The following is a 24,411-nucleotide window of genomic DNA, read 5'->3' on the forward strand; positions in this document are numbered from 1 at the left end:
GTTCTTCAAATTTAAAAACAAACAAAAAAAAAAAAAAATCAGATTAATTTGCCAGTTGTTTGTTTTAGTTTTTTTTTTAGTTGGTGGATTGTTCTACCAGGAAACTTGAGTTGAAAATGATATATGAATGTTGTGTGGTGAGCTTGGATGAAATGGGACCAATGTGATAAGAAGACTCCTTTTTGGAGACTGTGTGAGATGCATATGATGAGCATTGATGAATGATTGCCTGAATGAAAGGTTGAATGGTTGAAGCCGTTGGCGACTACTATAGAAAATTAGTAGAGCAACTTTGATGAAAGAGTGATTTTGAGCAGGTTGAATGCTAAAAAGAAAACGTAGCTTTTGGATTGATAATTAACTAGAGAAAAAACTGGAGAACCAGTAACACATGTAGAAGATGTGTGAACTGAGAAATTAAGAAGCGTTTTGGAGAGAAAGTCAAATTAAATGATGAAATCATATGTAGTAATACAACACTTTACTACATATGGGTTCTCTAAATCATACAATTGAGTAAAATAAAACATACATTTTGATTTGTATTCAAATTTCTAAGATTCTTGTGATAAACAATGAGAAAACGATTGAAAAGTAACTAAAGAAACTACAAGAAAGTGAAACTGTCTAATCATTTGCTAGCTGAGTCGCTCCCCATTCGGGGAGGCCATCCATTTACTTGCTAAGCTAGTTGTCAAAACAGTCCAATTGCCACAAAAAGTAGCTATGTGCACGTGTGCAGTACACACACACACGAGACTGATAAGGTGTCAAGAGGTAACAAGCTTGCAGACAGAACCACAAAGCTGCAGCGCAAAAGACACTTCAAATTTTATACACACAAGAAGCAGATTAAATCACTAAAAGATTTTTAAAGATGTGCAGCGACAAAGTCCATAGAGTGAAATTCAATTATGGACGAAAAGAGGGGCAAGATTAGAGAATGGCATCTATAAATGACCTACCCCACCAAAGAACCTCTGCTAATGGTGAGCAATATTGAGCCATGGTGCGTGTCACATGGCTCAAGAGGAGGGATAGTGGGGCAGGTCAGTCAGCTTTATACAACATATGGATTTGATTCATATTCAAAACATTTTCAAAACAAAACAATTTTTTTTGTAGAGCTTGTTTCAACAAAAACAAAAACACTGAATGCCTCCAATTTAAAAGATCAATTTGACCTTTGCAGGATGATCTGCTGTGTCGGATCTGGACTGCCATGAAAGTATGATGTTTATATGTGTACTTTGTCAACAACCTCTGTAGATGTTAAAGAATGGGATGAATATCTAGAATGAATGTGGATAATTAGTTTCAGGTAACTAACTATAAGAGTAACTGAAAAAAGAAACAATTGATTGCTTATGGCAAAACAAGCTGCAAAGACAGAAAAAAATTGAATATGTCATATGTATGGATTTGCGACCGATTATTTATGTTGTACCGTTGCCATTGACCAAAGATTGTGTGAAATCTGTCACGTCTACTGGATTGTGAAGTGTGTGACAGAGCAGTCTATAAAATATCCATTGAGAGAAAAAAGAAAAAAAAAAGAAGCCATTGCTTTCAGAGAATGTAGTCAAGCGAAATTTTATATACATCAACATGCCAAGATCTGGGAAAAAAGCTGGTAAAAACCAAAATATCTTTAAATTTGAGAGGCGACGATGATTTGACCGAAATTGATGCAATTGGAGTCCCTAGAGGAGTTCCTGATTAATAAGAATTAAATGACCAAATTGCAGCGGGATGGGAGTCCTCCATTTGCTGCTGGTGAACGATGAACAAGAACGTAGACAGGATAAATTACATCCATTACAACATGCAGAAATTGGGCAAACGGACACAAGCGGGGCTCGAGGAAGTGCATAAACAGCTAGCCACGCTCCCCTAATGTCGATCCAGAACCACAATGCTCATGATATGTTGTTGTCTGAGAAAGGAAGCGTCTGCGCAATGTTTGGAGAACAATGCTGCACCTTCATCCCCAACAACACCGCCCCTGATGGGAGCCTGACGGATTGCAGGCCTGCGATCCCTCAAAACGAGGATGAAAGAGCACTACAAGTGGATGAATGCTTTTGGGAAGTATAACGCCATTGTGTCCTCAATTTTACTATCAGTTGCAGTGTTGCTGCTATGCTCACCTTGTATGGATGTTGCATACCGTGTCTTCGTGCTCCGTTTAATTGTCTCGCCACTACAGTAATATCGCCCATGGAGGACGAGATTGGTCAGATATACACTACCGTTCAAAAGTTTGGGGTCACCCAAACAATTTTGTGTTTTCCATGAAAAGTCACACTTATTCACCACCAAACGTTGTAAAATGAATAGAAAATAGAGTCAAGACATTGACAAGGTTAGAAATAATGATTTGTATTTGAAATAAGATTTTTTTTACATCAAACTTTGCTTTCGTCAAAGAATCCTCCATTTGCAGCAATTACGGCATTGCAGACCTTTGGCATTCTAGCTGTTAATTTGTTGAGGTAATCTGGAGAAATTGCACCCCACGCTTCCAGAAGCAGCTCCCACAAGTTGGATTGGTTGGATGGACACTTCTTGCGTACCATACGGTCAAGCTGCTCCCACAACAGCTCAATGGGGTTCAGATCTGGAGCGTCACATTTGTGGGGTCAATTAAACGCTCAAAATGGCCAGAAAAAGAGAACTTTCATCTGAAACTCGACAGTCTATTCTTGTTCTTAGAAATGAAGGCCATTCCATGCGAGAAATTGCTAAGAAATTGAAGATTTCCTACAACGGTGTGTACTACTCCCTTCAGAGGACAGCACAAACATGCTCTAACCAAAGTCGAAAAAGAAGTGGGAGGCCGCGTTGCACAACTGAGCAAGAAGATAAGTACATTAGAGTCTCTAGTTTGAGAAACAGACGCCTCATAGGTCCCCAACTGGCATCTTCATTAACTAGTACCCGCAAAACACCAGTGTCAACATCTACAGTGAAGAGGCGGCTGCGGGATTCTGGGCTTCAGGGCAGAGTGGCAAAGAAAAAGCCATATCTGAGACTGGCCAACAAAAGAAAAAGATTAAGATGGGCAAAAGAACACAGACATTGGACAGAGGAAGACTGGAAAAAAGTGTTGTGGACGGATGAATCCAAGTTTAAGGTGTTTGGATCACAAAGAAGAACGTTTGTGAAACGCAGAACAAATGAAAAGATGCTGGAAAAATGCCTGACGCCATCTGTTAAGCATGGAGGAGGTAATGTGATGGTCTGGGGTTGCTTTGGTGCTGGTAAGGTGGGAGATATGTACAGGGTAAAAGGGATTCTGAATCAGGAAGGCTATCACTCCATTTTGCAACGCCATGCTATAGCCAGTGGACAGCGTTTGATTGGAGCCAATTTCATCCTACAACAGGACAATGACCCCAAACACACCTCCAAATTGTGCGAGAACTATTTAGAGCAGAAGCAGGCAGCTGGTATTCTATCGGTAATGGAGTGGCCAGCGCAGTCACCAGATCTGAACCCCATTGAGCTGTTGTGGGAGCAGCTTGACCGTATGGTACGCAAGAAGTGCCCATCCAACCAATCCAACTTGTGGGAGCTGCTTCTGGAAGCGTGGGATGCAACTTCTCCAGATTACCTCAACAAATTAACAGCTAGAATGCCAAAGGTCTGCAATGCCGTAATTGCTGCAAATGGAGGATTCTTTGACGAAAGCAAAATTTGATGTAAAAAAAAATCTTATTTCAAATACAAATCATTATTTCTAACCTTGTCAATGTCTTGACTCTATTTTCTATTCATTTCACAACGTTTGGTGGTGAATAAGTGTGACTTTTCATGGAAAACACAAAATTGTTTGTGTGACCCCAAACTTTTGAACGGTAGTGTACCTAATGTCTAAGTGGCAACATGATGATGTTGATGGCAAAATTCCTGCATCTGTGTTACCAGACTTTTCCCAGATCCATGGGATTCTGAATGATGACATCGCAACGTTTATCCTTTGGTGTAAACATATTTGTCCTCATGAATGTGATCCGACGACCGAGAGTCGAGAAAAGGGGTTGTTTACGGTGATGTGTGAATTTCAGCAAATATGTGATAAACAGTGGGGAAATGTCAGGATAATTAGTTTTGTAGAAGCGCTGGCCGGCCTGAACCGGAGGTCTCATACCCTCGCTCAAGGCCAACACATCTGCCAGGTTTTGGGGAGTTCTTATACTCCCTTCCTTGTCTTACCTGTGAGAGGCCCTCACTATTTATGAACAGAACACCTTTGTTCTTTGTCTAGCTAAAGAGAAGTTCTTTATCTATTATGCCTTGTAGTTTCTATTTACGAATTGTTGTTGACCGGGACAGTTTTTAAGTTATCCCATATTTACTCAATGTTTAGTTAAGTAGACTTCATGCAAGTTATCTCACATCTACTTAACGTTTGTTGGGGTGTATGCACGAGAGGTATCTGATGATTTACTCATCATTATTATTGTGTTAAACGTAGCAAGAAAGTCTAGAGCATTGTTTTACAGGGACACGGCATCCAGGAGTTGGATGCCGTATCCCTGTAAAACAACACAGTGATATCAACACCGTGCTGTCACAGTCAAAGATGCCGACCCTTACCGCCCTGGACTTGCAGACAGTGCCTGTGATCAGCTATTCTGGGCAAATCTCAATGTGACTGTTAGAGGATGAACAATACCGCAAGTGGCCTACACAGAGAGACCAGCTAGAGAGGAGACTGGATGAGAGCTTCGGACATCGCCGCTGTGTGCCAGGATGAGAGAGCCGTTTTCAAGGTGTAAGGGCTCTACTACCAACATGGCTGCACCATCGGACGGGACCTACTTCGTCCAGAAGTTCGGAAGCACTGCCTCACCTGCATCCTATGAGTGCACGTGCCTGTTCAGAACGGATCATGGTTTTATGGTCACAAGAGTTGTCCGATGCTGCCTGCCAACTGGACACGAGTGTGTGCGCCAGTGTGTGTGACAGACCACACCTACAGACTAGAACATCATCAGCTGACGAAAACACGAGCACATATACAACTTCTTAGAGATGACGGATGTGATGACGATAATGAAACATGGATTGCGTAGATGCTGTTCTGTTGAGCATGTTTTACAGAAACTTGATGATTTGACCATCGAAAATGCTTCGCAAGTGATGGATACAATGATGTACTGTTTCTGTGTTTTTGTTTTTATTGATAGCATTCTGGTCGTCTTAGGCAAAGGGACCGTGTAAGAATTTTCCTGCTAATAACATCTGGCCGGCAGGTTTTTCGCTTACACAATAAGTTTGATCTGGGGGTATTAAGGTAATGCCTCATCTTCACTGGAAAGTGTTGCTATCATTGTTTGGGTTTTTTTTTACTATTCTTCTTTCTTCATTATACATGTACACATTTTTTTTCTTTTCTTTTACTTGTCTTTGTTGTTTGGGGTGGCATAATCATATAATAAAACAGGAGGGAGATGTTAGGGTTTTTCAGATTATCCTTATCGTATGATTATGTTGGAATGCAACCGGTAATAAATAACCTACCTTGTCCCATCCTCCACAAGGTTGTAAAACATCCCCTGATATGTTTTGACTAGAGCACAAGGGCTTCCTTTTCAACCTACTCTTACCCCCACTCTGTTTCTCTTAATAAATATGCCCTTGCAGGAGGGAGAGTTTTTAGACTTCATTCCTTCAACGAGTGAACTCTCCACCTGCAGGTGTCTAAAAGAACTTGCTTGTCTACCGTGTGGTTCTTGCAAAATAAGTTGGAGTGAGCAAATCTCTAACACTTACTTTCTCCTCTGCAGCCTTTACTGCCATCATCAGTTCCTCCTCTCCGAAGTTAGCCCAGAGTGTCTGTCGAATGAGGTCCTTCAGCTCTTTCAGTCTCATCTAACATTCGCCTGCAGTCTTCCCAATATCGGCCTCTTGCTGCTCGCTCAACCCGGGAACGGCATCAGGATCTGCATCCAGCTCCGCCTCTGCAAGATACTGGGCCTCCACATCATCATTTGCTTCCATGACTTTATTGGCCTCAATTATGAGTTTTTTGAAACTGTCTCTGAGCTCCTCTTCAGCCATTATGGTGTGCATCCGGACAATATTGTTGGCCAGCCGGGAGAATTGGCGCTTTGCAGATGTCCTACTGGCTTTAAGCTGCTCAAGTGATTTTGAGTCAGCCATCTTCCTTCACTAGGATTTAATTTGGGCAAGGTGATGCTTGGTGTGTTAACAGGCCTATGGATGTCCAACTCCGTTGAGCTGACGGTTTTTCACTGTCAAGTGGACCTCACTCTTGAGAGGTTAAACTGCAGTTCCCCCACTTGATAAAGAGGCTTGCTTTGAAGATTCGAATGGAATTCACTCAAATGTACAAGATTCAGACTTCTTTTCTTTCTTTCTTTTATTTTCCAGAGTTGTCCAAACCACATAGATGAAAAACCTTTAAACACAACCAGAAATAGGTGGTCAAAATATAACCCAAAATCAAATACTTATTTTTTTATCTATTAGAAACCAACTTCAATACAAGTAGAAAATACCCATATTTAAAGTACCCAAAATAAATGAAATACATAGATTATATGTACAAATACATTTTTAAAGCACTTTTCCCAAACAAAAGCAGTTTTAACCCCTGTAAATACACGCATACAAATTGATTACTTCTAGCTCAAATACCTTTTAAACGCACCACGTTATTAACTGTATTTTCACCCGAATAATATTAAGTTAGTCTTAAAGTTTTCACATGATTAATCACAAACACATTTCAACTCATTCACCACATTATTGGTCCATTTCTCTGCAAACCATGCAAATGTCCAAAAGCTCACGGGCTCTTTCTTCTGTCTTTACAAGCCTTTGTCCTGCAGTCTCTTTTCCTCACATCCAGCTTTTCCCTTTGTTACACACACTGCTTGCTCCTCAATGTCCTGTATGTGAGTGCCTCCAAACCACACTGATTTTTCCAACATCTCCACCTGGTGCACTTACTCAGCTGCCTCCAGGCAGGAAGACACACCCTAACCTGAGGCAGCTCAGCCCGAGAGGGGGTGTGGCCTGCAGCTCAACTCAACAATCATTTAGCGCTGCTGACAACAATACCTTATGAGATGGTAAACCAAGGAGGAGTGTCATAGTTGGAACACAGGCGCTGTATGACCTATAGATTGAACAATAACATTCACCGCATATACAACCATGTTGGTAGATTGTTAAATTACATTACAGTTTATTACAAAGGATTTCGGAACTTTATTTGATGATAAACACTGGAGCGAGGATTTTAGCCGTGTTAATGGCGATGGGGTGGATGGATTACTCAAAAAAAAAAAAAAAAAAAAAAAAAAAACCATTTGAGAAGGGCGGCTTGATAGTAAGATGATGAGTGTGCGCAACTGATAGGATACAAAATATTAATAGGAAGATTTGGGGTATAAGGAGCAAATACTACACAGGAAGACTGATAACACGAAGATAGTTTTGAGAAATTTGTGTCCCAGTGTGTTCTGCCCTAGCGCGTGGCACAAGTCCTGAACTGAGTCCTTGTCCTCCACTGGCTGCTTCAAAATCAACAGAGGACTGTCCCTGGTCATAAGACACCTTTGACCTTTGGGAGAACAACAGGAACTACTATCATGCTTGAAGGGGGCAAGCACAGCTCTTCACAGGACAAGAACCACAGTTGGTGGAATACACACAGTTGCAGATCAAAAAGAAAATGGACTGTTGAGAATGGCGGACGATCCAGCCCAGAATCATCATCATGAGAATCTAAGAGGAGAGGCTGCTAAAGACTTGCATGAGGCACATGAAGTCAAACTGGACACATTGCTAAAGACTGCTGAAGTATTACAAAGTTGGTGGAGTATGGGACAAAAGGGATGGAAGTGTGTTTTGGTGCTGGGGCAGACATAACTGAGGAGTTTTGATAAAAAAGGGAATAATAAGGCTGCTTATTGACACTGAAACGGGCATAAAAATATACATCGATATGGACAGTGAAGATGCACTAATAATAACAAGTCATGCGTGTTCAGAAACTTTGCAAAGTGGACATTGATCGATAGAAATTAAATCATTTGAATCATACATTTTTATATGTAACATAGCATTTTGACGACATGATTAATCTAATTGAAATAATGACATTTTATAATTGGACCAGTGAAAATTTGGATTCGGACAACAGAAGGCTGAATTGCTAAACTTAATTGACCTTTATCAAAACGACAGAATTTAATTACACATCAATTGCGACTGATTTATAGAATGCATATTTGAGCTTGAAGGGGTGAGTGGCCATAAGAAAGTTGGAATTCTGGATAGTCAGCAAAATAGTAATATCGGGCACTACTTAATTAAAAAAGAATACAGTAGGGCTTTATATAACCAATACATTGACATGACCCTTGCGACAATTGATTTAAATGGCAATTTATGATAGGCACTTGGGGTTAAGATTAACAATCCATCCATCCATCCATCCATTACTGGTGCGGCTTGTCCTTACAAGGCGCCACGGATGATTAACAATAATAACTAGAATTATTAATTTCTGTAGAAATTGCGTGTGAAGGCGAAGAGGCTGAATAAAAATTTGGGGAAAGCTGCAAGATTATGTTTAAATTTGGAACGTGTTGAATTGGTCAGAAAATTGATAAAAATATAGAAAGAATTTTGTAAAATTGGGCGTGAATTTTAAAGTTGAAAATTTGAATTTTTTCACAAGTGGGAAGTTTCGGAATCGGTAGGCATACAATGAACAGTTAATTTTTTTTTAAATGGGTTGAGTCAGTGGAAAAAAAAGAAGAAAAAAGGAAAACTAGAAGAAATTAGAAGGGAAAAAGTGAAATTTTGCAGAATTTTACCGCAATGTTGGAAGTGAGGATGTGAAATTTGAATCGAGGAAGTGAAAGAAGATGAATGGAAGGTATTGTGTGGAAGTGGATAAGGGATATTGGAGGTGCCATGAAGAATGGATGGTGAAATATTGGATTGGGGTTTCTGAATTTCTCGGGGACCGTGAATGTTTACAATATTTGGCATGGGTATGTGGAGTGTGTTGGGAGTGGAATGAAGTGAATCAGATGGGTTACGTGGAAGTGGTCAAGCTATGAATAAATAAATAAATAAATAAATAAATAAATAAATAAATAAAAAGAGGCAGAAGAATGCAGAAGAAGTTGAATAATAAAGTCAAGGCAAGTGAAGTTTATTTATATAGCCCACAAGCAAGTCTCAAAGGGCTTCAAATGTACAAAAATTGCCAATTTAAAGTACAGGAACAATAAGTGTGAGGGCCACAATGATGATCATGACAGCAAAAAAAAAAAAAAAATTCTAATTGGTCTGGATAGGTACAAAGGGGGAACATGGAAGAAGGTTTTCACAATTTGTGATATAGCGTGACTCCATTATCAAGAGTAAGCATTTCTTTTTAATTCTAAGAATTGGCATCAACAAAAATGAGAACGATAATCCAAGGTGATAGTGTAAGTGGCAGGAGGAAGCTGTGTATATTTTTTAAACATTATTTTCAGTATCATTATTTCTTAGGAGGGTCAGTAATGCTTGATGAATGAAGGAACAGGGCAACAGTAAAAGGGAGTGCTCTAAAATTGTTGGTTCTTTGCCAAAGGTAGTTATTTGGAGGGATAAATTTAAACTGAAAGCAAAATGGAACTGTTTAGTGGAAGAAATATGGGAAGGTGGAAATATTGAAGTTACAGCTCAACACAAAGTGTCAAATAGTCTACGTGTGAGATGTGAGCAAACTAAATGGGGAGTTAAATGTTGTTCCAGTATTATGCATATTGGCAAACGATGTGAGGGCAGGAGACCAGACAATTAGATATTAATTTTGGATTTAAAATAAAAAAGGGAAATTTTAATTGAGGAGAAAATTTTGCGTAGGGAGGGTTATTTTTACAATTTAATATTGTATGTTTTATGTGTGTGTTGTGGGATGACAGTTTGTCTGTAATGCTGTATGAATGTCAAGTCTGTACTTGGGATGTGGTGTTTGTTTATTGTGAATGGTTAACATGATTCAAGGTTGGGGTGATGTGATCACAGCAGAGGATAACATTCCTCTCACCTGAAAAATATAAAGATACTACAGATTTGAAAAAGCAAGATTGATCAGGGCTAATTTTGGACTAAATATGGGTTTAGGATTACTCTGGGGCACCATTGACAACAAAATACTTCAATGGAGAAGGCCCATTTCAAGATTATGACCAGACGTGACTATACCAGCATTGACAATCAAGACTCTGAGCCAAGACAGTGTATGACAACAACTCTGGACTTACCTGACAGTGTGACGAAATGTATGTGACGGAATTTGTGATGACTTGCTTTGTTTTGATGTTTTACCTAATTGTATTGCAGCCTCTAACAGCAACCCAGGGAGCAGATTGTGCTTTATTTGTTAAACTTGCATTTACTTTGCAGGTTGTCAACTGCAGTCTTGGAGAATTTTGTGTCATGTCTGTGAACATGCATTAACAACTAACCCCTTACTTTACATAATGAGTTTGTAAATGTGATCGTTTTCATGACAGGCTCGGCAGGCTCCAATTTTCAATTTCATACGTTTGACATGCGCCCGTGTGTGGATTATTTTTATCATTATGAATTTTATTTTTTGGTATTATGGATGTTTATTGTACGGAGAGCTGCATGCACAGCTACAGGTGGGTGGTGGCTTTTGTTCATACAGCCATGTGAGATGCTGCCAGTCGAGTTTCAGGGACTGAGGATTGGTGATTCCAGGCCAGGATGGCATCTGGAGGTACACCAAAGTCCAGCTGGTGATGGGTATGTCACCATGGACATTGTTATTTTTACTTTTTAACCATTGTGTCACATTTTTTAGAATGTGTCGAATGGGGGAGGTGGAAGAAAAAAAAACAAAAAAAACAAAGGGGGTAATTGTGAGATTTTAAGTGTTTTCAGATTTGATGGTTTTTAAGTCTTCAACATGCTGGACAGAGGAGAAGAAGCAGCTCGGCAGAAATGAAGTGAATGGGAGACAACATCATGAGATGGAGCCAAAGCCTGGTAACAAGTGTGAAGAGTTTCAAAATAGCTTATAATAAACTGTAGACCTTCACAAGATAGGATCAAATAGGTGTGAGAGTATTAAATGTAAAAAATTAGAACAATAACATACAGACTCCAAACAAATTGGGAACAGGTGGATTATGAACGTTAAAGTTTGAATAACACATTATTCACGTGATTCATTTGCAGGATAAACAATGGAAGGGATTGATAAACTGAACAAATTTAAGATGATTGCGGAAGTATTACGTTGAAAACAAATAGATTCAACAAGTTTTTTCCCTATAAAATGGTGCCGTTTGGGTTTGAAGTACATAGTCGCTTCAAAGGAGGAAAAGCACGACTTAAGATACGTGCTTGATCAATGAGAAGGCTATCCCTTGTACCAGGGGGGTCAAACCCATTTGTTCACGGGCCGCAGTGTAGTCATAGCTTCTTTCGGAGGACCGGTATGACTGTCATACCCAAATAAATGTGTGAGCACCTCATATTATATAGAGTAAAAGCTACAAAACAAACTGACAAGTAACTCGCTTTCAAATCAGACAAATACAAACTGGTCTAATATTTAAAAATAAAATAAAATATTATTAAAAATGAAGACAATTTGCAATTCAAGTAATGACACATGAGTATGAAGCACAATTTGTCTTCGCGGGCCGCATAAAATCATGTGGCGGGCTGCATCTGGCCCCCAGGCCTTGAGTTTGACACCTGTGCCTTATACAAAGGTAAAGTAGGATTAGAATTTGATAAAACCGATATGGACATCCACATATTCCATTAGAGTTTAAATTGCTTGCAATACAATTTCAAATTAGTTAACACCTGTGTGATTGATTGATTGATTGATTGATTGATTGATTGATTGATTGGTTTATTGATTGATTGATTGGTTTATTGATTCATTGAGTGATTCATTCAGTGATTCATTCAGTGATTCATTCAGTGACTGACTGAATGACTGAGTGACCGAATGGGCAATCGTTCGATGTCTGTTTGTCTATATGTATGTACTATATATGTATGTATGTATTTCGTTATTTGTTTATGTATTTTTCTTTCACATTTTCTTTCTCATCTTCCACTTCTTTCGGCTGCTCCTGTTAGGGGCCGCGACTGCAGAGCGATCATTTCCATATCTTTCTGTGCCACCAACCATCTGCATGTCCTATCTTTGTCTCTGCCACACTCTCCATTATTTTGGCCAGTAGATTTCCAAGCCTCGCTTCTAACATTCTTTCCGATAACTTCATGCTTTGCTTAATCAACATAACACCTCTGTAGCTACTACAGTTCTGCGCATCGCCGTGGTCTGAAATAAAAAATAGAAGTCAACACCTTTCCGGGGATCTTCTCGCTTTTTAAGAATCTCCCCTGCCATCTCTCCTTGATAGTTCCATGCTGTCACTGGAATGTCGTCGAGGCCAATTGCCCTTCCACTCCCCATCTTTTACAAATGTCTGGGTATGAATTTTATCTATATTTATTTTTCTCACTCATTGGCGGCCCCACAGAGGGACTTGAAGTGGCTCCACAGAGAGACGTTGTGTGCCAACAGAGGGACCCTGGTGGCATCAACGATTTTGGTGACCTCAGTTAAACTGAGGTCAACAGAGGGAGTGAAGGGAAGGGGTCAAAATACAAAAAGTCCTGCCTAGCTACAAAAACAGATATGCTCAAACCTCATTGAATAAAGTACATAAGCAGACAAGTATATTCACATATTAAATAAATAAAAGAAACATTTTAAGCATATAATTATACCTACACACCAAATCAATAAAGAATACATAACTAGACATTTTTGATAAGTGGTGATGAGAAAGGTTTTTATAACTTTATGATCTGATATATATTTCTGAGCACTTTGAAATAACAAATGACTTTTGATATATTGCCTAAATAGCTTAATGACCCTTAAGGAACTGTGTAATCCATGCCTGATGTTTTTTCTCTAAATCATGGACACGGCCAAAGACGTCTTGACCGTTCAGTACTTGATTGTATCTTATGTTTTTACTAATGCTAGACGCCAGTTTTTGATAACTACTGAACGCTCTGCACAAAGGGAAATATTTTGCCTAACAAAGAAAAGATACGGTTGGAAGCATGGTTAAACTAAGAATAAGCAAAGACATGAAGTATCAAAAGAACAGCAATAGAATAATGATGCCACAGCCGAAAGCTAACATAATTTCGTACAAAATGACAAAATTGAAAGAATGAGGTACGATAGTGTATGTCCAAGATAGGAGAAGAATGCTCAAAGGAAGGTCACGTGGAGATAAAACCAGCAGGTGCCAGAGGGAGCCACCCAAGGACTCGGCCAAAGATGATCGCCAAGGCCGAAAGACGGGATGGAAGACAACAGCCCCCCACACACACCGAGTCGCCCATAACCAGTACTCACTTCCATGGCGAACTTGCCCCACCCCAAAGACTCATCACCCATCAAACTCGGCCCACACTGGCATGTGCAGCTGATATAAGCTAACCAAAGAACCTTGAACGTTGCCTTTTCTGAATGGAGACTTTCCGCTCTGGAAGGGCCCAGCGCTGTATTGTACTTTCCTGAAAACAGAGCTGTCTGAACAAGAATTGTGATTGAACTCAACCAACCTGTCTAAGTCTAATTTATGGTTCAGTGTCTTAGCATTTTCCTACATCTGAAGAAATCAAACGAGCACGCAGTGAGTAGATTGGATAACAGGTGACTGGCAATGGCTTTTGCCGTGAGGCGCAGATAACGCGCTCCCTAAATTGTGGACAAAATCCAGCAAAAGATGTAAGGTTGGGTGTGCCAAATCAGACCGTTATCATTGCTGCCACTGTGCAAATGCTGTAGTGGCTACCCACCATCAATTTTGCTGCTGCCAAAATGTCTAGCCCGCCCAGTAGCCCACCACAGCCTCAATCAACTTTGCCCATTGCAGCCTTGTCCAGCAAAGTAATGGGCTCAGTAGAATAATAAATTTTTTAAAAATTTGGGAGTAAAATTTCATCTACAAAGCTTCAACATTTAGTGTACCGTAATTTTCGGACTATAAGTCGCACCGAAGTATAAGTCGCACCCGCCATAAAATGCACAATACAGTGGAAAAAAAACATCGTACCGGATTATAAGTCGCACTTTTGGGGCAAATGTATTTGTCAAAATCCAACACCAAGAACAGACATGAACCAGCAACAACAAGCTAAACGATACGGTATGCTAACGTGACATATACACAAACGAGGAGCTGAGAACGGGCCTGAGTAACATTCAGAGTTATTCAAATAAGTATTACCTAAAGAACACGTTTATCAAACCATCTGTGTCACTCCAATTCATTAAATCCATCGATCGTCCTTTATGTAAACAATGCCGCGTATGCGCCACATATGCGCCGCTGACGTCGGACTCGTAAGTGGCATTTCTAATTATTCCACAGACCCATATAACGATAAATAAAGTATATTTCAAATAACTATCATATAACAACAATATTACCAAACCATCTGTGTCATTCCTAATCATTAAATCCATCGATCAAATTCCTCGTTCTTTATGTCAACAACGCCGTGTGCGCGCCGCACAGATCTAGTATACAACTATATTGTAGCGTTAACAAAGTACCAGGAAACACGTGGGTTTGGTAAACGGCTCTTTATTTAACAAAACAAGAGTTCAACGAGCCAACAACTACTGAACTGTAACGATAAAAACATATACAAGTTGCTACACGAAATAAAATATATCAAATAACTATAACATAAATACGTTTTTCAAACCTTGTGTCACTCCAAATCATTAAATCCTTCAAATGTGGGGCCCTTCGTCATCTTCGTCATCCCGTGATAGAATCCTTTGTCCTTATGTAAACAACCGCCGCACTGCTGATGTCACTTGCAGGTCAAATAACAGTACTCCCTTGCTACATCGCGGTTCGTTTATCGCGGTTTCACTACATCACGGATTTTCAAATTTTGAAAATTTGCGAAAAAATTCACATATAAGTCGCTCCTGAGTATAAGTCGACCCCCCACCCAAACTACGAAAAAAAAAATGCGACTTATAGTCCGAAAATTACGGTAATCAGTTTCCAAACTTTTATTGAATTTTCTTAACTGCAGTGCATCGGGCGGACCGTGCCATTGTACGAGGGGGAAAGTCGCGAGGAGGTGGAATATGCGTCTACATCCGAGAAGAATGGTGCCGGGACTCTGTGGTGGTATGTAAGCACTGCTCGCCGCTTGTGGAGTTTGTGATCATTAAGTGCCGTCCTTTTTATAGGCCGAGGGAATTTACCGCGATTCTGCTAGTCGCGGTATACATCCCGCCTTCCAACATCGAAGGAGACAGGATCGCGGCGCTTGGTGAACTGTACCAGGCTGTCAGTGAACAGCAAACAGCGCACCCTGACGGTTTCACCATCTTCGCTGGAGACTTCAATCATGCCAACCTGAAGTCTGTTTTCCCGAGGCTTCACCAGCATGTTCCTTTTCCGACACGTGGAGACAGCTTCCTGGACCTAGTCTACTCGGCGCAAAAGGGAGCTTTCAAAGCCACCCCCCTCCCCCATCTGGGGCTTTCTGACCATCTCACCGTTTTGCTTTTGCCCGCATACAGACAATTGGTAAAGGCATCCAGGCCGGTTCGGAGGCAGGTTCGAGTGTGGCCTGAGGGTGCCTCCGATGCACTTCGTGACTGCTTCGACACCACTGACTGGGACTTGTTTAAGCAGGCAGCCACCTACAACAATTGGACGGACATAGAGGAGTATACTGACTCTGTTACCTCTTACATCACGAAGTGCATCGATGATGTGACTTGCTCGAAATCCGTCGTCACTCGCGCGAACTGGAAGCCGTGGCTGACGGGGGCTGTCCTCAGACTGTTGAGGGCCAGGGACAAGGCTTTCAGAGCGGGGGATGAGGCTGGCTTGAGGACAGCGAGGGCCGACCTGTCCCGAGGCATCAAAGAAGCGAAGAAGGCGTTCTCGTGCAAGGTCTCCACCCACTTCAAGGACAGCAAGGACGCACGTAGCCTTTGGCGGGGCATTCAGACCATCACGGACTACAAGCCCGCGCCGAGGAGCTGTGAGGGCGACGTCCGTCTGCTGAACAATCTGAACCGCTTCTTTGCTCGCTTCGACGCCCAGAACAGCACTTGCCCGCTGAAGACCACTCCCCCCCCACACGAGCAGCCACTGCGCCTCTCTGCCGACGGTGTGAGGAGGGCGCTTGCCGCTATTGACACCCGTAAGGCGGCGGGCCCTGACAACATCCCGGGTCGAGCGCTGAAGGACTGCGCTGGGGAGCTGTCGGGTGTCTTCACGGACATCTTTAACGTTTCCCTGCAGCAGGCCATCGTCCCCTCGTGTTTCAAGGCTGCCACCATCGTTCCTGTGCTGAAGAAACCTGCACCGTCCTGCTTCAATGACTACCGCCCTGTGGCACTGACGCCCATCATCATGAAGTGCTTTGAGCGGCTGGTCATGGAGCACATCAAGTCCGTTCTCCCCCCCCACCATTGACCCTTTCCAGTTTGCGTACCGTGCCAAGCGGTCCTCTGAGGATGCCATCTGCTCTGCCCTCCACTCGGCCCTCACCCACCTGGAGAGAAAGGACTCATATGTGAGGTTGCTGTTTGTGGACTTCAGCTCTGCCTTCAACACCATTGTGCCGCAGCGACTCATCTGCAAACTCGATGAGCTGGGCCTCAGTACCTCCCTCTGCAACTGGATACTGGACTTCCTCTGTCAGAGGCCTCAGGTGGTGCGTGTTGGCGACAAAATCTCCGCCAGCATCACGCTGAGCACGGGGGCCCCCCAGGGCTGCGTGCTCAGTCCATTGCTCTTCACCCTGCTGACGCATGACTGCACTGCGACCTACAGCGACAACCACATAGTGAAGTTTGCTGACGACACGACTCTGGTGGGTCTCATCACGAAGGGCGACGAGACTCGGTACAGGTCGGAAGTTGACCTTCTGACCACATGGTGCAGGGACAACAACCTCCTGCTGAACGTCAATAAGACCAAGGAAATCATTGTTGACTTCCGGAAGGGTCACACAACACACCTGCCGCTGATCATCGACGGTGCTGTGGTGGAGAGGGTGAGCTGCACCAACTTCCTGGGGGTGCACATCAGTGAGGACCTCTCCTGGTCCGCAAACACCTCGTCACTGGCAAAGAAAGCTCAGCGCCGCCTGTACTTCCTACGGAAGCTCAGGCGTGCATGTGCTCCTCAGGCAGTCCTGTCTACATTCTACCATGGCACCATTGAGAGCGTCCTCACCAGTTGCATCGCTGTCTGGGGTGGTAACTGCACTGAACAGAACTTGAAGGCCCTGCAGCGTATAGTGAATACGGCTGGTAAGATTATTGGTGCTTCGCTCCCCTCCCTGAAGGACATTTACACCTCCCATCTCGCCCGCAAGGCAACCTCGATTGCCAGAGATGTGAGTCACCCGGCTCACTCTTTGTTTGACCTTCTGCCCTCTGGGAAGAGGTACAGGAGCCTGCGCTCCCGCACCACCAGACTCGCCAACAGCTTCTTTCTCCAGGCTGTTAGGGCCCTGAACTCGCTACCCCCTTCTGCGTAGCGTGCGGCACGTTGCGCTATTTTCGGGAATGTCTGCTGTACGCGCACTTGCTCCTTTTTTTTTTTTTTTTTTTTTTTTTTTCTGCTCCTCTTATTTATTTATTGTTGTGTTATTTAGTCATTATTTATTCAGCACGCTTTTGTTATACTTGTTTACTTGTTTGTCTGTTGTGAGCCATGTCTTGTCACCGTGGGATAGGGGGGAACGAAATTTCGGTTTCTTTGTGTGTCTTTGGCATGTGGAGAAATTGACAATAAAGCTGACTTTGACTTTGACTTTAAAAGAAAAAGGGATGCAACACAGCGATAAACTTGACCCCCTCCCAGCTTTTATGGAACATGTCGCGCCATAAAATTCAAAGTTAATGATTATTTGTTAAAAACAATGAAGTTTATCGGTTTGAACGCCACATACTGTATGTCTTTGTAATTTATGTTTAGACACACACATGCACACATGAACACACGCACACATACACGCACACAACAACAACGATTGCTCTGTCGCCCCAAGTACGGCCATGGATTCTTGGGATAATGAAGAGCTTATTGTTAGATGAACGGAGCATACGGGAAGGGGTTTAAGAGTGAAGCGGTTCATTAATATTATTAGGAGCCTCGCTCTGGAGGGGTTTTGGGTGAGAAGGCGAATTCTGAATTTGATGTGCTAAGTTATCGGAAGAAAGTCAAGATTCTGAAAAACTGGTAATGTGGTCATGGGAACAGGTTACAGAGTTTTAAAGTTTGTTGAGGAGATTTGAAGGTGTGCCGGCGTAGCATATGCCATTCGAGTAGTCAATGCGAGATGATATAAAAGCATGGATAAGGGCTTCAACTGTAGAGTGGAAAGATACGGGCGATATTTCTGAGGTGATGAAAAGCTGTTTTGACACTTTAATGTGCTGGGAGAAGGTGAGGTTGTTGTCTACGATAACTCCAGGCAGTAGGAAGATGATGAGAGGGTAGATGGATTGATGAACTTTGAATTGTGTTTTTACTTTTTCTAGCTGTAGCTGTCTTTATCAATAGATATTTTTGTCTTTATTAAACATCCAATAACCCATCCATCCACCCATGCATCCATCCATCCATCCATCCATCCATCCATCCATCCATCCATCCATCCATCCATCCATCCATCCATCCATCCATCCATCCATCCATCCATCTGTCCATCCAATTATCGATTATGCTATATTATATGTTACATGCATAGAATCATGCATAGAAGTTCCACCTTGGGCGTTGGCACTGTTTCACAATTTTAATAATTATAGTACTTAGGAAGGCTGTTTGTTCTTCTCTGCTCCGCTTTCCGCTCCTTCCATCGGCGTTGTCCGCAAGCTACTTGGTTCTGGAGCCGAATGATTCAATGTGATTTCCATTCATTTTAATGGGAAACAATGCTTTGGTTCAGAATAGGGTCAATGAACAATTTACAATAAGTTTGTGAACCGAGTATCCTCTGTATGTTTTGCTAACATTTTTTTGGTTTTCTCAATCTGACAATATGTGAGGTTCGTAATGTAAATTAATCAGAAAATCAGTTGTTAGGGTTTTCCAGGTTATCTTTATCGTAGGATTATGTTGGAATGTAGACTATAATGATTAACCAATCTTGTCTTGCTCTCACAACGTAGTAAAGTAAAGTGGTTGCTTCCTCTGCTTGAGTGACCAGCTGCAGAGGAAGCAATCAAAGTTGTTCTGTTTCCCACAACATCGTAAAACACCCCCTGCTCTGATCTTACCAGAGGCCGGGGGTTCACCAAACCTGTCCACTCTCACCCCCACTCTGTTCCTCCTAATAAATATGCCCTTGCAGGAAGGAGACTTTTCAGACTTCATTCGATAATCGCTGTTCAGACAGCGACGAATGGACTCTCCACCTGCAGGTGTCTAAAAGAACTTGCTTGTCTCCTGTTTGGTTCTTGCAAAATAAGTTGGAGTGAGCAAATCTCTAACATTTTGGTGCCGAAACCCGGGATCCTCATACCCACCATCTGACCGGCGAAGGAGGACGTGCTGCATTGTCGACAAGCCAGCGTCCATTAGGAGGACCTGGAAAAGAAAGTCCTGGGAAGAGAATTCTTCGCTGGGCCAGCATCTTAGGTCTGCCTTCGTCTGACAGAGGTGGATTGACGGGATCCGGCGGTGCAACGAACCAGGGGACAAGTAAGTTAAAGCGCTAAAGATACGGCTTTGGTTTGTCCGAGCTATGAGATACGGCTTTGGTTTGTCCGAGCTATGGGATACGGCTTTGGTTTGTCCGAGCTATGAGATACGGCTTTGGTTTATCCGAGCTATGAGATACGGCTTTGGTTTATCCGAGCCATGAGATACGGCTTTGGTTTGTCCGAGCTATGAGATACGGCTTTGGTTTGTCCGAGCCATGAGGCCTAAAAAAAAAAAAAAAGCGCTGGAGTTAGTGTGATTGAGTGTGTGACTGGTAGGATAAATTGACTAAAAAGCAGTTCTAGCGTTGATCCACGGCAATAATACAGGCTAGTAATTTGTTGAAAGGTCAATTTAAACCTGCATTGAGGATCCTCAAAGAAATAAATAAGTAATAATAGTAATAATAATAATAATAATATTTTTGAGACAGAGATTGTAAAACCTAAAACTACTGGAATTAAGATGGGAAATAAAAACGGTAAATCTCTACCTCTTGACGGAGATGAGAAGTACATGGCGAGTAGATTTCTTAATTGTATGCAATATATGCCGAAGTGGAAGAAAAAGTATGGAGTAGAAGGGAAGTTGAGAGTTGAAGTGTGGAAGATAGTAGTTGATGTTTTAGAAGAGAGTGTGGATAGAAAGAAAAATGGACTGAAAAAGAAAAGAAAAGAGAGTGAATTGGATTGTGCTAAAATGTGGTTGAAAGCTTCACAAGAAAGAAGAGAACAAATCCAAAAGACAAAAGATAGAAAGTTGAAAAGTGATGAGGCCGCCATTCAATTGAGATTTGAAAAAGAATTCAGGGTGCATAGTGGCATCCCATTCAATGATACAGCTGAGAGTCCTTATCAACAACAGCTTAAAAATGCGCTCCTCACTAATTTCCGCCCTGAAATAGGCAACTGGGTGAGGAAACATTTGGTGGAAGTGGATGTTGCAAGTGTGACAACAACTATGCAATGGGCCAGACATGCTGAAAAAGTGATCAAAAAAGGCAAAAGTTCTGATGTATTTCATCTAGATAATGATGATGATGAACTAGATGAAGATACAACAGTCTTCTTCCAAGGGTCCCAGCTAGGCAGAAGGAGAGGTAGAGGCCAACAAGGTCGCAGGCCGCCATATAATTCAAAACCCCCACGAGATTCTGACAACTGTTGGAACTGTGGGAGACGAGGACACTTCGCACGAGAGTGTCGTTTTGCAAAACAATATCAATCAAAGGGTGGAGGAAGGAGCAGAGGAAAAGCCATATTTTTAGCATGACAAGCTTCCTCCTCTTTGACCGCTTATGCTCATACAGAGAAAGAAAGAATAGATGCCCATATGACAGCAAAACATGTCATTGTCAGATTATTAGATTTTTTTTTAGATTATTAGAAGTCCTGTCCATCCAAGAAGTATGACAATGCTGTTTGTGTGCCCAAATTACAAATGACTAGAGCTCAAATTGTGTTACACTGAAGTTAAAATATGCAAATCAAGTGGTAAAGGAATGCAACTTGCTTCTAGAAGATAAATAAATAAAATTAGAATGTGCTGTCCTCGTGTGCATGGGAGGGACCAGCTCATGATCGACCACAGGAAATGGCCAGCCTGTGACGAATCATTGTTCCTGGGAACTACCTTTTGCATGCGAGAGCTGTGCATGTGTGTGCGTATATGTTAAAATGATGAACATTGGCTAAAGTTTTAGTATAAAAAAAATTTGCTAGACTGTGGTATATCCAATTTGCACCGCAGAACAGAAATGATTTTGAAAGATAAAAATGAGAGGAAAAAGAGAGAAGTCTGTTTGCGAGAAGAAACTAATCCACACTAGTGCATGTTAAGTGTCGAGCCCACATGAGAAATTCGAAGAAAAAAAATGACAGAACATGCTTTCAGGAATTGGAAGAAGCTAAATTGTGAATTTAAGATTTTGCAATGCTACATTTAATAGGAATAATTGATTGGTTGTGTTATAAGATTATGCAAATTTCTAAATGCAAGCTAAATCTGAGAGATTGAGTTCTTCAAATTTAAAAACAAAGAAAAAAATTCAGATTAAGTTGCCAGTTGTTTGGTTTAGTTAAGTCTTTTTTGAATTGGTGGATTGTTGTACCAGGAAACCTAAGTTGAAAATAATATATGAATGTTGTGTGGTGAGCTTGGATGAATTGGGACCAATGTGATAGAAAGACTCCTTTTTGGAGACTGCGTGTGAGATGCAAATGAACATTGATGAATGATAGCCTGAATGAAAAGAAATTACAGGTTGAATGGTTGAAGTTGTTGGCGACTACTATAGAAAATTAGTAGAGCGACTTTGATGAAAGAGTGATTTTGAGCAGGTTGAATGTTAGAAAGAAACACGTAGCTTTTGGATTGATAATTAACTAGAGAAAAAAAACTGGAGAACCAGTAACACATGTAGAAGATGTGTGAACTGAGAAATTGAGAAGCGTTTTGGAAAGAAGGTCAAATTAAATGATGATGGAATCGTATGTAGTAAAGAACGCATTCTCCCAAAAAGTTTGTCAAGGTGTGAGGCATGGGCGTTGCCAAGCCTCAAAAGGGGGGGAGTGAGTAGGACAGATAGTGGAAGATAGTAATAATACAACACTTTATGACAATGAATTTTTGAATACATTTGGTGTTATATTGTGGTAATTTTTTTGTTCCGGTGTAGATAGGTTAGCAACACGAGAGATTTAGAGGTTCAAAAGAAAGACAGTTAAAAGAAAACATTTTTGATTTGGACAATTGCAGGCTAACAGGAACATGAGAACGATAAGAACTACGAGGTGGGATCCAATTTCATTGGGGAGATTGAGAATTCACAGCACCATACTCTAAGTCACATTTTTGAGCAAGCATGACAATAACATGTGATAGGTCAAGACATACAGATCAGGGCTTGATGTGGAAAGCAGACCTCGATGAGTTGATTTTCAATAATGATACTGAAGACAACATACTGTCCGATTAAATTGGAACTATAGATAAAATGTAGCTCAAAAATAGGATGAGTTGCAGGATTTACGATATAAAAACGAGACCGCTGTTATTAGGAGAATTTGAAGTTTGGTAAATAAATGTTACCAGCAAATTGATGGAAGCAGCTACATTTGGAAATAGTCTTACAAGTTTTTATGTCCCAGCCTGTCATTCTCAGTGTCAGAGTCCCTGAAACCCAATCCGAGACTTCGCCTGCAGCCGTGAACAACCACAAAATGGTGCCTGGCTCTGAAGCACCTTTGACCTTTGGCGAAGGACAAGAAAAGACTGCTGTTGTGCTTGGAGGAGGACAAGTACACTCCGGAGGAAATACAACATCCTCGGGGACGAGAAAAGACAGTGAAAAGCGGAGGAACTCACAATGATGAAAATTGACTCATTTGAACAATGGACTCATTCAAGAGTGATGGATGGGGTCGCTCTGAAGCAACAACAAAAGAACACCAACTTGATAGGGTGAAGTGCGGCAAAAAGATATGGACTTGGAGTGTCTGACAACCAAATCGCACTCCTTGGCGTTACCAAATTTGGTGGAGCTTGGTTCAAAGTGGAAGGGAGGTTCATTGTGCACTGAGTTTGACAGAACTGAGGAGATTTGATAAATAAATAAATAGAAATTTGAAAAATACGTAGGGCTACAGATTATAATCAGAGATTGAACGGATTTGGATAAAACAAATAGGCTAAAACGGTAGGAAACAAGAGCAAGATCTTATATTTTGGCTCATCAAGCTTAAGACGTAGAGGTCGAGTTATATAAATTTTGGAACAGGACATTTGGCAGTCAGGAGGAAGCTAGGTTGCTCAATGTACCTACTCAATACAATAGTAAGGGTTTTTATACCACAGTGGAGGTTGGATGGTCAGAAAGTTAGGTACGTTCAATTTTTGACATTCACACAATCATGCATAGGAGTCACAAGGCAACAGTTAACAAGACAATGACTGCAATAGGGGCCACCTACGACTGCACCGACATGGAAAAGTAGAAGTGAGAGAGCAGAGTATGGGATTATATGCTAAAACGTCTGCTATACAGTTACCAATAGGAGATTCTATCAAGAGAAGCTACATGAGAGATGGATTAGAATCTCTTTGTCTGCGTGGGTGCGTGTGTGTGTGTGTGTGTGTGTGTGTGTGTGTGTGTGCGTGTGTGTGTGTGTGTTCACACCCTGTGTGGGTGCGAGCGTGTGAGGAGAAAGAAGGCATGGGTAAGACAATCTCTTTTAAACCAGGAGGCAATAAATGGGAACGCCCCTGTCATAAATAGTTTTTGGTTAAAGGGAATCATTAGGAAGTGTTCAAACTCTTCCCGCAAACATTCCTATTTGCCAGTTAAATGGGCACTACAATTGACTACGAGAGTTGCAAACAACAGATGAAGAGCAGTCCTTGGCAGATTATATGATCAGGACGCTCAAACTGTGTCAAAGACAAATTTACTGCCGCTTGATCTTTCCTCCTCACAGGTCGACAACCCCATCAATCCAGGAGACTGGGTCTACATCGAGGTCATCAAAGGAAGGAACTGGGCCAGCCACGACGGGAGGGACCATTCCAAGTCTTGCTGACTACACATGTT

This window comes from Syngnathus scovelli, chromosome 5, assembly GCF_024217435.2.
Source record: "Syngnathus scovelli strain Florida chromosome 5, RoL_Ssco_1.2, whole genome shotgun sequence".
NCBI classification, from domain to species: Eukaryota; Metazoa; Chordata; class Actinopteri; order Syngnathiformes; family Syngnathidae; genus Syngnathus; species Syngnathus scovelli.